The 12820-nt window shown below is 39.3% G+C and overlaps 1 long non-coding RNA gene across 1 annotated transcript; it reads left to right on the top strand.

Annotated features, from left to right (window-relative positions):
* Positions 1 to 244: 244 nt before the first annotated feature.
* Positions 245 to 4134, top strand: LOC144454505 (uncharacterized). The gene is made up of 2 exons (XR_013482942.1): positions 245 to 1708; positions 3175 to 4134. It is a non-coding gene; the product is annotated as an uncharacterized LOC144454505 (long non-coding RNA).
* Positions 4135 to 12820: the final 8686 nt, after the last annotated feature.

Here is a 12820-nt window from a genome sequence, read left to right as displayed (position 1 = left end):
AGCCCTGTGGGACATCCACAGCTAAAGGGCATGACCTGGATCTAGCAAAGGAGACTGAGAAGCAACCAGATTGGGGCACAAAAACTTGGAGAAAAAGGAGAAGAGGTTTGTTCTGTTTCTTCTTTCACAACCTGACTTGTGTTGGGAGTATGCTTACATGATAGTACGTGTGTCACCTGTATCAGATTGTTTGCCATCTTTGGGAGTGGGGGGGGCGGATAGGAGGAAGAAAAAAATTTGAAACTCAAAATCTTATAAAAAATGAATGTTGAAAACTATCTTTACATGTAATTAGAAAAAATGAAATACTATTTACCAAAAAAGAAGAGAGTGATTGATAGTGTCAGAGACTACAAAGATGTCAAGAAGGATGAGAACTGAGAAAAAATGCCATAAGATGTATAACTTGTTGCTCAGCCATTTCCCCACACTTTGAGGTTTTCTTGGCAAAGATACTAGGGTGGTTTGCCATTCCCTTCTCCAGCTCATTTTACAGATGAGGAAACTGAGGCAAACAAGGTTAAGTGACCTTTACCCAGGGCCACACAGCTGGTAAGTGTCTGAGGCCAGATTTGAACTCACAAAGCTGAGTCTTCTTGACTCTAGCCTGGCATTCTATCCACTGCACCACCTAGATGCCCCAATTTGTCACTTAAGAGATTGTTAACTTTGGGAAAGCAGTTTTGGTTGAATGTTGAGTTTGGAAACCACACTGCAGAAATTTAAAAGAGAGTAAAAGGAAAGCAAGTGGGGGCACCTATTGTAGATGGCCTCAAGCAGTTTAGGCAGAAAAGGAAGGAGAAAATGAGGGATGCTAGTTACCAGAGATGGACATATCCAGTGAGGGGTTTTTTGAGAATGAGAGATGCATGGACATATTTGTAGGCGGTAAGGAAGGAGCCACTGGACAAGTAGCTATTGAAGAAAAGTAAGAAAGTGGTAACGATAGAGGAGGCAGTCTTCTGGAGAAGACAGGATGGAATGAACTCATACATGTAGAAGGAGCTTGCCTTGGCAAGGGAAAGTGTTGCCTCATCATATGAAATGAGAGGAAGAAGTAGGTAGTGACACAAGGCATGTGAATTGAGGAAGAGGGGAGAAGAGGAAGCTGTTGGTGAGGAACTTCTGTTTTTCCAGTGTATTATAAGGCAAGGTTCTCAGTTGAGAGGGTGGGGAAAGGGGAACCATGAGAGGTTTGAGGAGAGATAAAAATGTTTGGAAAAGCCACTGCGGTGAGTGGTCTAGTAAGTCAATTAGGGAAATGTAAAAGGATTACCTTGCAGTAGATGATATTATGTAACACAAATTTGTGGTAGGTCCAGTCAGTACAGTTTCAGGATTTTTTTTTTCTCAGCTTTGTTAGGCAGCAGTAGGCAGGAGCTAAGGCAGAAGATGGTAAGGGTAATTCACAGCTGTTTTGGCGGGACAAGATCAGTGATAGAGGATGCCATGGTAAGGGAATGGAGAAGAGAACAGTGTCAAGATGAACTGGTTCACTAAGAAGTCCAAGATGGGGAGGGGAGGAGAGTATAAGGGGTAACTACCTAGGAAAGAATTTAGGGGTTCAGGGGTTAGAGATCATAGTGAAGAAGAGTAGGGTTCACAAGGCAGAGGAAGAGGTGGAATAAACCAATTGTGATCAGATATGGGAATTTCAGAGTTTCTAAACATGGAAGCAGAGCACTTGTGGATGATGGCAAGATCAAAGGTAAGATCATCTCTGTGTGTATCTAAGGTAGAATGGAGGAGTAGGTCATGAGAAATAAGCAACGTTAGGAACTCAGAGGTAAAGGTGTTTGAGAGAGTATCAGTATGTACATTGAAGTCCCCTAATGTGAGGGCTGAGAAGCTAAGTGGCCCAGTGGATAGAGTGTCTGACCAGGAGGCTGGAAGACTTGAGTTTAAATGTGGCCTCAGACACTTACTAGCTGTGTGACCCTGCGCAAATCACTTCATCCTGTTTGCCTCAGTTTCCTCATCTGTAAAATGAGCTAGAGAAAGAAATAGCAAACCACTCCAGTGTCTTTGCCAAGGAAACCCCAAGTGGGGCCACAAAGAGTTGGGCCAGCTGAACACAGCAAGTATGAGGGCAGAAGTTGGGGAGGAGAGAGAGGCTTGTGAGTCAGGCACTGAACTCTTTGAGGAAGGAAGGTGGGTTTTCTGGGAAGGCTCTTACTTCTATAATTTATGCTTTCTTACCTCCTCAAAGGCCCCAGAATTCACCTAAATGATTGTTCTATAAAGGGCTACCAGTCTATTCTTGCTTTTGTTGATGTTGCTGTTGTTTTTAAAAACCAAGTCTTTTCTGCACTGACTAGATTGAACTAGCTATGGAAGTAAGTGGGCCAAAAAAAAGACATTCATTGTCTGCATGGACAACTAGTTTTAATCTCCGTTCAACCTGTGTTTGGTAGCACCCTAGCTGCCCACTCCCTCTTCCTTTTTACTTACTCCTTATCATGCCAGCAGGCTAATAAGTTCTCAGCATCTGCTACAGCAAATATTCAAGACTGTGCCCATGCAACTGAAATAACTATTAGGCCTGGTTCATGCATTGTTTGACTATCCAAGTAGCTAACAGAAAAGTGGATCTAATCAATTCTGTAGCAGTTTGCCCATTGAACATGCCAAAAGAACTGAACTGACTGACCATGCCTCTACAGATTCAGAAATTACATGTAAAAACAGCCAGTGGCCCACAAGCCTGTGTTCCCACAGGTATTCCAGCATAACTCAAAGGGCACAGAAAGAACAGCAGGTAGAGCTAAATTTCTTTTAGACTCTCCAATTTTCATTGCTTGTTGCCCAATTTTTCCTAAGCCCACTGTGGTTTCTTTAGACACTGAATATTTTAGCATATTCATATGTTCATGACTGGATTCACTATTTCAAATATCAAATATGCTAAATTGGATTGCTAAGCATACATCATTTACTACCCAGTTTCCCTTCCTTCCCTACCTCTTTTAATTTGGGTTGACTTATTTTTAACAGTATAAAATAAGCATCACATTTATGCTACATTTTGAGGGTTGCAAGGGCAGCTAGGTGGTGTAATGGCTAGAGTGCAGGGCCTAGAGTGAGGAAGAATTCTCTTCACATGTTCAAATCCCACGTCAGACATTTTCCAAGCTGTATGACCCCGAGCAACTCACTTAACTCTGTTTGCCTCAGTTTCTTCATCTGTAAAATGAACTGGAGAAGGACATGGCAAACCACTCCCAGATCTCTGCCAAGAAAACCACAAATGTATATGATTGTGAGAGAATACTGTTTTGCTATAAAAAGTGATGAGCTAGATGCTGTCAGAAAAACCTGGAAAGACTTAAATGAACTGATGCAAAGTGAAATGAGAACCAGGAGAATGTTGTACGCAGTAACAGCAGTATTGTAAGATGATCAGCTGTGAATGACTTACCCATTCTTCTCAACAATACAATGATCCAAGACATCTTTGAAGGACTTACTGTGAAAAATGCTATCCATCCCCAGAGAAAGAACTGATGGAATCTGTATACATATCTAAGCATACTTTTTCTACTTTCTTTATTTTTCTTGGTTTTTATTTCAGTCTGTGTTTGTTTGGTTGGTTTTTTTTACAACAGAGTAATATGGAAATACATTGTACATAACTACACATGTATAACATATCAAATCACTTGCCTTCTCAATGAGGGAGGGGTAAGGAGGGAGGAAGAGAATTTGGAACTCAATTTTTAAAAATGAATGTTGAAAATTGTTTTTACATGTAATGGGAAGAAAATAAAATACTAAAAAAGGAAAAAGGAAAAGAAAGAAAAGAACATCACAAATAGGATCATGAAGATTCAGACCTGAATGAAACAATTGAGCAACAGCAAAAAAAGGGTTACAGGGGCAGCTAAGTGGCGCAGTGAATAGAGCACCAGCCCTGGAGTTAGGAGGACCTGAGTTCAAATCTGGCCTCAGACACATAATACTTCCTAGCTGTGTGACTGTGGGCAAGTCACTTAACCCCAGTTGCCTCACTTAAAAAAAAAGGGGGGTTGCAAAGCACATCCCTCACAACTCTGTAAAAGTAATCTACCTATTTGGTAGATAATATGGGATAAAATAAAGGAAAGACTTCTCAAAAATTAAACTATTTTATTCTTATGGCCTGAGAATGCATTTGATTTTATTATCAAAATAGAAATGTATTGAGTTAATGGGTATAGATGATCTTTGATGTCAACTTGATGGTTGGGACAAGATAAATTTGTCATATGAATGAATGAATAAAAAAAAATTAAGCTTTTTGTGCAAAGAATTATCTAAAACACCAGGGATACAACTAGATAAGTTTTGGTTTCTAAGGCCTGGCATTCACCACATATTACTATAAGCTCTTTATAGTTATTCTTGTTTTTAAGTGAAAAAAAAAATTGACTGAGCTGAAATGCCCTCTCCAAATTCATACAGGGAGTCAGTGGCACAGCAGGTGTTTTCTTGCCTGTTACTTAGCAGATGGGAAGTACCAGGAAGCTGCAAGAAATAGTGACAGTGAATTATTGGTGGTACCTTTCTTTCAAATTCAGGAGCAAACTGGTTTTGCTAGTATTTATATACCAGGATCTGACACAGAAGTATTCCATTACCGCAGCCTCATAAGTTCAAAAATGGTCAGCCTTGTCTGGTTATTTTTTTTCTGTGTTTTGGAAGTAACCATTGGTCATGATGAAAAGAGACTAGTCTTAGCTTGCCCTTATCAGATCGCTTTTGCCTGCAGTGATTTATGTAATGTGGCCCACAAATTTAATCTGGAATTTAGGGCACAGAGATTTTTAGAAAGACAGTTGGACTTGAAGTAAGGAAACCAGAATTCTAGTCCCAGGGCCACCATTTATCAGCCATGTGACCTTAGGCAAATAACTCAAAATAACTGTGAAATAAGTAATACAGAAATTATTACTCCATTTTGCAGATGAAAAAAGTTAAGTGCCCAAGGTTGCATACCTGGCAGGGCTGATTCGAATCAGTGTCTTTCTAAGGCCCAGTCCAGTGCTCTATCTATTTATGCCATACTGCCTCCTCATAAGAGGAGTTTCTGTTTACTCAAATGCAAAATAACGATAATACTGTTTGGACTACCACTTCACAGGGGTGTTAAAAGGAAAGCATTTTGGAAACTGCATTATATAGAATACGTAATGGTTCATATATGAATATATATTATGCACACATGTATATATAGATACATACATGGGTTCATATATGACTTACTGTTATATGCATGATTAGAACTCCCATTTCTCTTGAAAAAAGACTTTGAGTATATGTTTTTGTTACTCTGATTTATGATAGATCCAGGACTTAATATAACCTTTTCCCTCCTGCATAAAAGCTGAATCCGCATATCTCATTTTTCCCCCTAAAGTATGTTAATTCTGTTGCGGTCTAGAGGTGTTGGGAACTCCAAAATGCAAGGGCAAGAGGCACAGCTTTTGCCTTGAAAGAATCCAACTCAAGCCTTCTTTCAGTCAGAGACAAGGTTTATGAAAACACTGGTTGAGATGGGTGCGATTTTAAGAATCTGTGCTGTTGTGCCACTTGTCTTGACAAGCGGGCCAGACTTTTAAAGGATCTGAGCAATTTAATGGGGGCAGGATGGACCCTTATATACAAAAACACTGTGGGAAGATCTGGATGTGGTCAAGGAGTAGCCAATAGCTTGGGGTGACTGGAAGGTAACAGAGAAGGGGTCTAGATGGGATTAAGGAGTGGCGAAATAGCCTGGGCTGGGGCCAGGTGCAGACAATGAGGGCCACAATGAAAGGGCAGTTAAAAGGATTATACTGGGATAGTATGGGTGCCTCAGGCGAACACTAGAGATCTGGGTTCAGGGCTTTTGGGGTCCTTTTAGGGGTCCAGCATGAATCTCATCCCCTATCAATTCCAGTCTACTTATTTGAAAATTCAATTAAAATTTTTTTGATATAGGCATTAGTAAAATTTTGCGTTATATACATATGTGTGTATATGTGTACACACACACATGCATACACATATATATGTATAGTCTTAATCATTTTCGAAGAGAGGCAGCATAGTATGTAAGAGGGGCCAGCCTTGGAACCTGGAAGACCTGGGTTGAACTCCTGAGTCTGAAGCACAGCAGCTGGGTGGTCTTGGATAAATTTAACTTTATCTCCTGGTGCCTCCAACAATTTAATTTTAAGTAATACATCAGTGGAAGAAGTTTCTACACTATGAGTTCCTTACCCAGTGAATTTACTAGACAGAGGGTCCCCTCCAGTTTTTGGTTTTTTTTTTTCAAAATACTTTCACTCACATCTATTATTACATTGACTTTTACGATGTCCTAGTGAGGTCGTTAAATAGTTAAGGCAGATATTATTAGGTGGACTTGACAGATGAGGGAACTAAAATTCAAAGAGGTTAAGGAATTTTCCCAATGTTAGTTATTTAATGATGGAGTCAGATCTAGAACCTTAGTCTACTAGCTCCCAGCCCAGTCTTCTTCCTGCAGCTGTTTGTCTCTGTCTCTCTTCCCCTCTCTCTCCCTGCCCCCCTTCCTCTCTTTCTGTGTGCCTGTCTCTGTCTCTATCTCTCCCCCTTTCTGTCTATATTTTGTTATGCAGTCATTCCAGTCCTGTCTGACTCTTTGTGACCTCATTTGGGGTTTTCTTTGCAAAGATACTAGAGTAGTTTGCCATTTCCTTCTTCAGCTCATTTTACAGATGAGGAAACTGAGACAGAGTTAAAGTTAAATGACTTGTCTCTCCCTCTCCCTCTCCCCCTCTCTCTCTCTATATCTATATCTATATCTATATCTATATATACACACACATACACACACTATATATGTACACATATACATATATATAGATATACATATGTGCATATCAAGTTAATATACTTAAATTAATAATATTTAATATCCCTAAGATGAAAAAGAATATTAATAATAAATCTTATAGTGAAAGTTGGATAATTTCCTGAACTTAAGTCAGAGATGGCCTGTGGGTTTAAAGTCTTTCTTGAGATTTTTTTAAAATGAGAAATATCCATGACTTTAACATATACTCACCAACTCATGTATCTAAATAATTCTGTAACCTGGTATTTGTCAAGGACTTTTCATCTGGAAAGCTCAAAATATTTATTTCAGAATTTATCTCATCAACACTCAGTACCATCCCTTCAATAACATCAGGGCCATAATGTCATGATTAAAATAAGAATGTGGGAGGTAATGGAATATTAAGTAACGAATCCAAGACTACAATTCAAACACTTTTTGCTATTGGCATTTCCACCCTGGCCCAGGTTTTCACTGCAAGAAACAGCACTTCAATGATACCAAAGAGGATGCTATAATTTCAGCATGACTCCCCTGGTGTCACAGTTACACCCAGTAATAAGAGCAAAGCCCTGTGGCTACTCTAAAAGTAGAAGGATATGAGGTAGCGAGTTGGAACAAAAGAAAATATTGTGTGTCGACCTTGGGTGTTCATAAGTGTCCTTTGAAAAAGACTGAAGAACACAGAAATGCATTCGTGCAATTGTAATTAAAAACTGAATCTCAAAATGAAAAACAGGCTACCTCAGTGGACGTTACAGTGACAGGGTCACACCCAGGCAGGACATTCTGGCTTTGGTTCATTCGATCATGATCTTTCACTATGAATTTGAACACAAGTATGTTGTTACTACTACCTTTTCTACCTCTTCTTGATTGTGTCTTGCTGTAGATAATCTGTCTTCAAAGAGTAGCTCGTAGCCCTCTGACAACAGCAGCTCTCCTATTCACCACCCTTACCACAGTGTAAGGGTATGTGAAATGGCATACCAGGTCACATTAGTGACCCATTTAGCCCATGAACCTATCACTGACCATGCCTTCAATCACCTGTGAGAGGATGTGACTATCAGGGATCATGCCAAGCATCTACCTTCCTTCAAATAGCCTTTTCTAGACTTCATACGTGAACTTACCCTAAACTATTTGTGTGTGTTGTGTGTATTGTGTAATAATGACCAGTGTTTATGTAACTCTTTAAGGTTTTCAAAGCATTGTTCACACATAATTTCATTTGATCCTCACAACAACCTGGTGAAACAAGTACTACTATGATCCCCATTTTACATATAAGAAAACTGAGGCTGAGAGGGGATAAGTGATTTATCCAGAGTCATACAGCTAGTGAGTTTCTCAGGTGGAATCTGTACTTAGGGCTTCCTAACTTCCTGACTATATAAGTCCAGCACTCTTAACCACTGCCACCATAGAGAGATATATGCGTGTAAAATCTAAGATAAAAGTCAGGGTAACATAGTAAATAGAAGATAAGCCCAGCTGGGAGTCAGAGAGAACTGGGTTTTAATCCTGCCTCTGGCTTATAGTAGCATGTGACCACGGGCAAACTACCTCCTCTCAGTGTTTCAGGAAACTCTTTAAGACTATAAATTACATGGAGCAGTGGATAGAGCACAAAGCCCTGGAGTCAGGAAGACCTGAGTTCAAATCCAGCCTCAGACACATAACACTTACTAGCTGTGTGACTGTGGGCAAGTCACTTAATCCCATTGCCTAGCCAAAAAAGAAATAAAGACTATAAATTACAATTTGCCAACGTGCTTTGGTAGAGGGAGTTTCCTTCCTAGGTATAACCTACATCAATTAAATCACAAATCAGGACCAAAAACAAAACCTATCTAAACCTTTTATTTGCCTGCATATGCATCTTCAACCTATTTATATTTTCAGACTACATTACCTGTTAAGGTAGCAATTCTGACAAATGTACTTATTTTGAAGAAGCTATATTCTCATTGGTGTGGGTCCTGTCCAAATTGGTCCAGATCATAGACCTTCTCATCCTGTGCAATTCTTGTTCATGACTGTCCAGGAATCGTCCTTACATATTCTAACTAATGCCCTAGAAGGCTTCTTCTAGGTCTTTTAACATTACTTGAGCACTAACTACTAGTTTATAAAGCCCTCAAACTATTTATTATTTCTCTTTTGCTGTATGTCCAGCCCAGTTCCTTTTCTGGTCAAATATTTCCTTAGTGATAATTTTTTGTGTCATGTTTTGGACATATGTCATCACTGGTAATGTACTGTAAACTACTTATATCCAACACTCATCTTTTATGGAGTCATCCATCTCTCTTTAAGTTACCTGTAATTTTGATTCTTTCGCTGTCTTGGTATTTATTTCATGACCCAAGCCACTCAAGATCCCTGGGAGAATGTTGAGAATAAACAGAAAGATTTTTGTGTCAAAGAACAGCTTAGGAATCACTAAAAATCCTGCATAATTTCCCAAGTGCAAACAAGCCTTCTCTCGCATTCACTCCCTGGGCCCATCTCACTGTCTAATCACTGTGCCTATGTCAGATACCTTACTAATTGACTGACTCATTGAACTAACTGCCCATCTAACTTCTTTGTGTGTAATTTCAAATCACTTTCCAGGTTGGTTTCTGTGTCATGGACCCTTTTGGCAATCTGGTGAAACCTATAGTCCCTTTCTCAAAATGATGTTTTTAAACACATAAAATTAACATTCCAAAGAAAATCAATTATGTTGAAATATTGTTTTCATTTCTTTTTTAAAGTTCATAGAGCCCAGACCAAGACCCCCTGATACAGGGAATCCATCTTTAATTTGGACTTAGTGCAGCACAACTTCCATGACAGTGATGAACACCTTTAAATTTCCCTGCTTTATTCCTTGCTTGGGATCAATAATCAGGGGTCACTGAACAAAGTCATCTCTCTGATTACATCTTACAAAGAATCCTTTATGAGTTTAACATATGTATGAGAATATACCTCCTTGGCTTTAAGTCTGCATTCTACCTTTTTTCTGGTGGATGACTGAGAAGCACAACTGGATCTTGTGTTCTCCAATTAATTGTATGATTTTTGAAAATCACTCTCCTTGGGGCAGCTAGGTGGTGCAGTGAATAGAGCACCAGCCCTGGGGTCAGGAGGACCTGAGTTCAAATCCAGACTCAGACACATAACACTTACCAGCTGTGTGACTCTGGGCAAGTCACTTAACCCCAATTGCCTTAGGGAAAAAAAAAATCACTCTCCTAAACAAGGCCACTCCCAGATAAAATTGTGGTATAGATTTTCTCTATTTTGTCTCATCTTGTCCCATGTAGAATACCCCACAATTCACAAGCTCATTTAGCCATCCTCCCTTACCGTTAGGCTTAATGTGTTACCCTTAGTGCCTTAACCCAAATGAGTGAGTGATGTGGGAATCTGGTTTGTTGTGATAATCTGCCTTCTCATTTTTTCATCAAGCATATATCATAGACCATTCCAATAAGGTATATCATAGGCCATTTCCTTCCAAGCCTGACTGAAATCACCCTCAAAGAGATTTAATTACATACTCTCACCACTTGATGGGAGGTGGGGCAAAGGGAAAAGGAGTCATGGGAGATATGGAAAGGAAAGTGAAATAGAGTATGAAGTGTTAGTGGAGGTGCTGAGTCCAGGAAACAGAGTTCTCCTTGTGTAAGCTGAGTATAGGGAGATGTAACAGAAGAATGAAGAAGCCAGTGGAGGAAGGAAAAATAAAGTCTGATCCTACTGTTAAAAGGAGAATTCTTTGTTCATGATTTCACCCTGATTAAGGAGGTCAAACTCAGGACAAAGAGAATTAAAGGAGTTTATTGGAAGTACATCAAGATGGCAACTCATTGATGGGCTGATTACTGGAGATCAGCAAGGGTTAAAAGATGGGGCCAACTTTTATTGACATAGTAATGAGATAAAGATAATTCAGATAGGTCCACATCAGCAAAAGAGGGTGGGCCATTGCATCCTCCTGAAGGTAGCAAGTATGTGACAATTTGTCAGGTACAAAAAGGTAGGGGGTGACTTGGCATTTGATAAATAGCAGGTAAATAAAGCTGCAGACTGGACAAAGCTTCCCTCAACACAGATCGACAAGCAGGTCTGGGAGCAATGGATCACTGAGTCAGGATAACTTTCAATACTATCTTGAAAAAGAAGGTCCTGATTTATTTCTGTGAGCTACTACTCTACCAAAACAGTTAACAGGGCAGGACAAGGCAATGGAAAGGATTCTGTATTTAGAGAAAGAGGACCTACAACCAAGTTCCAGTTTTATTATTTTCCGACCTAGTGACTTCTAGCAGGTCACTTAACCTCATTGGGCCTCAGCTTCCTTACTGCAAAATGAAGGGGCCCCTTCCAGCTCTGGTCCTATAAGCATATGATTTACCCACCATTTCCCTTTAGATCTTTAATAGTTCATGCCCTTCCCAGACTTAAGCAAACACCCTCTAAAATGCTTTGTAGTCCAGAGAAGTGGCTTTGTCACTGAACTTTAGTGTAATGGATTTAGCTAGTTAGTTGAAGTAACTTGCCACACAGCATCAGAACTACTATCTGGACAAGAAGACTCTTGACTCCCCGTCAACTGCATTCTTACCGTGCCCTTCTTTGTTAGCTTCAGCATTTGGTTGGTTTGCCTTTCCTCTTTCTTGGGTATACCAACAGGTTCAAAGGTAACTAACTCCTACTGGATATGGAGCTTTGATAGGCCACACCTTATACCTCTAACACTCTTGACTGAGGCATTATGGTGTCGTGGAATGAGCACTGGATTGGGAGTAAGGAGAACTGAATTCTAGTTCCAGCTCTCCCTCCTACGTAGTTGTTGGATAAATCACTTTATTTTTCTGGACCTCAGTTTCTTCATCAGCAAAATGGAGGAAATGTTTCAACTAAAGGCTCTCAACTCAAAATAAATCTACTACTCTATAATCCTTTTTACCAACTCACCAAGCTTTCTCCCTTTTGTTAAATGCCTCCTGAAACCTCACTTCCTTCATGAAATTTCTGCCTTCTGTTGTGGCTCAGTATATGCCTGCCTCTGCTTGACAATAATAATAATAATAGTAATAGCTAGGATTTATATAGCACTTAGTATGTGTCAGGCACTGCAAAGCACTTTACAATTGATTATATGTTATTTGTGTATTTAACATGTGTATTTGCTCAATTGCCTATATGTCTTTTTGTATATGTTCACAATAGTGTTGTCATCCTGATGTAATTTCTCAGTGGGCAAGAATTCTTGTCTAACACCTTTCTTTGTACAAAACTTAGCCCAGGGCTGTAAGAAAATGCATGCTTTAAAAATGTTTTTTGATGATAATGACAATGATGGAATCCAGTCTAAAATGATGTTTTCCAGTGAAAACAACAGCATGTGTGTGCCAACACTGAGATAACATAATTAAAAGCAAATTTAGATTGAACCCCAAAGTATGACATTTTTTAATCTTTTAAAGCATTATATTAAGCAAAGTATTGACACCAATTGGCTCTCGTAGTTCAAAGTCTACCCTCCCTGCAATTATTCTGTCTTCTATATGTGCTGTTTATTGTTGAATTGGTGGAGAAGGCAAAGTTTGAATTAGCCACAGTAAATTATAATCATTTGATTGAGCAATAGTTTGCTAATATGAATATCTCTTGGTCTAGTCTCTCAATACTGAAATATTCAAAGGTAGAATATTAAATGAGTTCTAACCCAGACTGTTCTCAGCCCAAAGCAAATAAGAGATGCTTATTCATATGATAAGACATTACCACCTGGAATTTAGCAAAGATCTTGAAAATATTTAGGTTGAACAAATCTTAGGCATATGTGTGTGTGTGTGTGTGTGTGTGTGTGTGTGTGTACTTTTAATATAGTGAAAGTGCTGTTGCAAAAGGTCTTGAGGCTGGCATTCTCTATTTGCTTATTGATTACATAAGGCTCACTGTGAGATTGCATCA

This window comes from Phascolarctos cinereus, unplaced genomic scaffold (genome assembly GCF_003287225.1).
Source record: "Phascolarctos cinereus isolate Bilbo 61053 unplaced genomic scaffold, phaCin_HiC Scaffold_726;HRSCAF=1367, whole genome shotgun sequence".
Lineage (NCBI taxonomy): Eukaryota > Metazoa > Chordata > Mammalia > Diprotodontia > Phascolarctidae > Phascolarctos > Phascolarctos cinereus.
This window is presented reverse-complemented; position numbering and strand designations above follow the sequence as displayed.